General features: G+C 37.7%; 1 long non-coding RNA gene across 1 annotated transcript; it reads left to right on the top strand.

Annotated features, from left to right (window-relative positions):
* The first annotated feature begins 2,301 nt into the window (after positions 1 to 2,301).
* LOC138866801 (uncharacterized) lies at positions 2,302 to 3,672 on the top strand. Its single transcript, XR_011399663.1, has 3 exons — positions 2,302 to 2,466; positions 2,598 to 2,707; positions 2,819 to 3,672. It is a non-coding gene; the product is annotated as an uncharacterized lncRNA (long non-coding RNA).
* Positions 3,673 to 4,210: the final 538 nt, after the last annotated feature.

Below are 4,210 nucleotides of genomic sequence, written 5' to 3'. Positions count from 1 at the left end.
CATTACCCACTTAGGACCTACGTTGTGCCTGAAAAATTCGGCCTCAGCTCATTAGAAACACTTTTATGCAGGAGAGAGAAAAAAAAAAAAACATTCTACGGCACTTTAAACTCTCACAATACTTGTAGTGAACTGGGCTTATATTTCCCACACCGAGCAAGAAATGAAGAATATTTACGTCTTAATAACGTGGATTTTATAGTATATTTTAGTATTATCATTTCGATGGTATGACAGGAACTATATCTTGTTATTTAGTGTTTAACAATATGAGTCATAATCGAAGAAAGAAAGAAAGAGAGAGAGAAACAGCAATGATGCCAAAGGTCGGTTATAATGGTTTCACCTTATTACGGAGTGTCTATTGTATAAAGGCAATAAAACAATAAAACGATTTTCTGTTCCGTATTAACGATGACTAACCTATCAGAAGAAGCTACACCAGACTTACACCAGCAAAATATTGAACATATTCAGAGTAATATGGTATAATAGTCGTATGATTAAAATGTAAAAAACTCGATTCTTTATCCCCATCTTAGCACAGAAAAAAAATACGAAAAATTTAACTGCACGGCTCGTATTGGCCTCGGTATTCCGAATAAATCACTTTAAGTAACTGAATCGGAATAATCCCTCCTACCCTTATTAATTAAAGAAAGGAAGAACACTTCCGTTTAGTTCTGTTTACACCCAGATCGTCTTAGATGTTTTTTTTTTTTTTTCTTTATCTACCATCATTCAATATTCAGTACCATTTATATTTCTATGCATTATTTCCTACAGAATCAATAACAATGACGTTTATTGCTGAATATCCATAAGATACATGTTACCTAGTGCTGAAGTAAAGTACCTAATTTCATAAGTATAAAGGGGTATCATGTGATGGTATCTCTCAAGAAGACTACAACCACAAGCTTTAGAGATGACGACCAAACGCGACAACAACGACAGTTTAGTTGTAGAACAATGTCTCTCCATTGCAATGCTATAACACCGAAAATTCTGTTGTCATGATCTCGCAGTATATCTCTGAATCCAGGGGCTGTGTAAACTAATTAGCTACGTTACAGGGGGACTTATCCACCTGAGGCAGCTGTTGGAAAGTGCAGATCAGTATCCATTTGAAATACGTAGCTCTGTATCCACTTGAAATTCGTAGCTCTGTATCCATTTGAAATTCGTAGCTCTGTATCCATTTGAAATACGTAGCTCAGTATCCATTTGAAATACGTAGCTCAGTATCCATTTGAAATACGGAGCTCAGTATCCATTTGAAATACGTAGCTCAGTATCCATTTGAAATACGTAGCTCAGTATCCATTTGAAATACGTAGCTCAGTATCCATTTGAAATACGTAGCTCAGCATCCATTTGAAATACGTAGCTCAGCCCAGCGCAGTGTCGACGGCCTCATCTACGGACCCGGGGCAATGGGACGCCATTAGTCTGTACAAACAACTAGCAGGGGATAATGCCCAGGCTAGCAGGTGCCGCTTCGAAGCTGAACAGTATTTGGCGAAACGACACCTAATTAATCAAAGGATTAGGGGTGCTCTGACGGTACTGTGAATGCCTTTGGACCAATGGAGGTTCATTTGGATATTTTGCCTGTCTGTTCTCTTGAGAGTTCTGTCATGTTTTTGCTTGATTTCCGTTCCTTTGCAAATTGGGACGATTTCAAAATGATGGTGATGGTGATCAGTATTGTAGAATATTGCGAATCTTTCATGTTTTATTGTTTTCTTTGATTACACTTATGAGTTTTATAGAAAACTCTTCTAACTTTATTTTTCGTTTATCTATTTATTTATTTATTTGCTGCTGGCATTTTTTATTTGAGATAGCTTAGTAGGTAGATTATTTTATATGAAATATATGTGTGTATAGGCTGATGTACAAGTAAATGATTTGATATTTGTCATTATAATTCAGATATTCTGTTTATCAAGATCAAATGTGTGATTGGTCCAGACATTACCGCATTTTCCCCGCCAAATTTACCCTGGCAGCAAGTAGCTCCGCCCCTTGCAGCAACTGTAATTAATGAAAACACGCTTATACCGGAAGGTTGTGTTTTGGGTTGATCATTAATATCAAGATATACGTTGACAATACGAATGCGATTTAAATATGCATTGGATAATTATTGATAACAGCTCATTTGCACTAGTGTTTCCTAACCTTTGAATTTCATTGGTTCACGCACGAGCACCGCTTAGTTCTGATTGGTCCTTATATATTCTGTGTTATGATTGGCTGCGAGAGCCTGTGCTGAGCGCCACCACCAGATCGAGGAGGGTTTGTTGACTGACACGTTCATGGAAACTGCGTTTGTGCTGTGATATACTCATATAACGCCAGTATTTCTAGGAAAGAGCTGGTAATGAAAGTGCCAAAGAACTGTTGCAGTCACAGTGGTAACCCCAAGGACTTTAGTGTAGTTTGGGAAAGAACGCTGGGGTTGGTGTCAATTTGTATACTGTATTTATCTTTATATGAATAATAATGGGCCATTATTTCTTTGTAGGTGTAATATGTCTTGTGCTGATACCTGATATAATGTTTTATGAAATTGGAATTGCCTCACATAGATGCAAGGACGTAGGCTGGCTACCTGCCATAAGATGATGTACCTGTCGTGACGTGACATGCCTTTGGTGATGTGAAGCGTCAGTGCAACCTGCTTTGGGATACGATATAGGTAGTTTACAATTGTTTAATGAAATTGGTTCTATATTTTGAAATGATTTATACATTATAAGGTGAGCTGCATTTCAGCACATAGTTTGCAATGTTGTTTATTTATTTTCAGCTCGGATGTCTCCTCCAAGAAAGGATTAAAACTGTGTGCAAGAATCCAAGAGACTATTCTTGATGCCCTTATTAATATAGGTTGGTGCCGACACGTCACACTACTGGCCCTTGGCACCTCAGTGTGACGAATTCTATAGTTGGAGATACTGTGTTCTACAAGAATGATTATATCATTATCATCATCGATTCAATACTATTTCGGTAATGCCATGTTTCTTTTTGGGTGATATCAGACCCGAAGTGTTCTTTTCCGAATTGTCATCTGTTGTATATTGACCGAAGGAATCGACTTGTTTATACTCTATTTAATAAATTGATAGAAGGAAATACGAATAATATGGAATAGAAGCTATTTCGGTCACTTGTTATTATTATTTTTTTTATTTAATAATTTCGATGGCGATATAGCCCTCTCAGAAGCAGATGCATAAAACAGGTGTATGTATGTGTGTGTGACTTATTAAGAGGAATTGTAATATAAACATGGAAAGAGGTTAGAGGGATACATTGGCTTTGATGTCCCACTTTCTCCCGAGACACTTCAGCTCTGAAACCAGTACCTGTAGCTGCGTCCGGAAAGAATGTATTTAGTTCTGTAACTTTTCTTGGGCCGAGGAACGACGTCTTTCACGAAGTCCATGTGAGAAGACGGTAAGGCAAAGAGGTGAGGAGATAATTGAGATCGATTCCGTTGAAAAAAATCCGATGAAAATGAGGTCGATGGCAGAAGTCTGTCTCGATTCTTTCCAATTGGCCCTTGAAATCCAGCGGAAGGTACGGCCTAGAATCAGGGCTTGTAGAGATAGACATATGAGCGTTATGCAAAGGTCAGAAAAACACACTTCCATATCGGATACAGTCTGACGAGAGAGGCATTCGTCGTTAGTCTTACATGGAATTTCTACTAGCAAGGTGTATGTTACAGTCCATAAACATGTTAAGAGACCAAAGATCCCAATAATCTGTTATATTAGGTACCAAGACATTCGTACTGTAGGATGCAAGTGGACATTCGCATATGCCTTGAAATTCCCTGGTACTTATTTCAATGTAATAATATATTCTCTGAAAATATATTACCTGATGTCCTGTCAAGGTGATTCCACCCACTTGAATATCAGCATATAAAAAAGCAAAACAGTGTCTCAAGTGTTCAAAATAAAGGTTAATTGGGCATTTCCTAGAAAAAAGAGTTAACCAGCACGGATCTTATGGTACTCACGTAAGCCAAAGCTGAGTATCTCTTCAAAGCGACCCCGACCACTTGAATGTCATCATTAGAAAGAAAATTTTAAAATGCCTTAAGTGGTTTCAAACTATAGGCTAAACAGGAGTTCCTTTGAGGGAAAAAAGACACTGAAACGCACTACTAAGCGTAAAAATGAATCCA

This window comes from Penaeus vannamei, chromosome 27, assembly GCF_042767895.1.
Source record: "Penaeus vannamei isolate JL-2024 chromosome 27, ASM4276789v1, whole genome shotgun sequence".
In the NCBI taxonomy this organism is placed as follows: Eukaryota; Metazoa; Arthropoda; class Malacostraca; order Decapoda; family Penaeidae; genus Penaeus; species Penaeus vannamei.
This window is presented reverse-complemented; position numbering and strand designations above follow the sequence as displayed.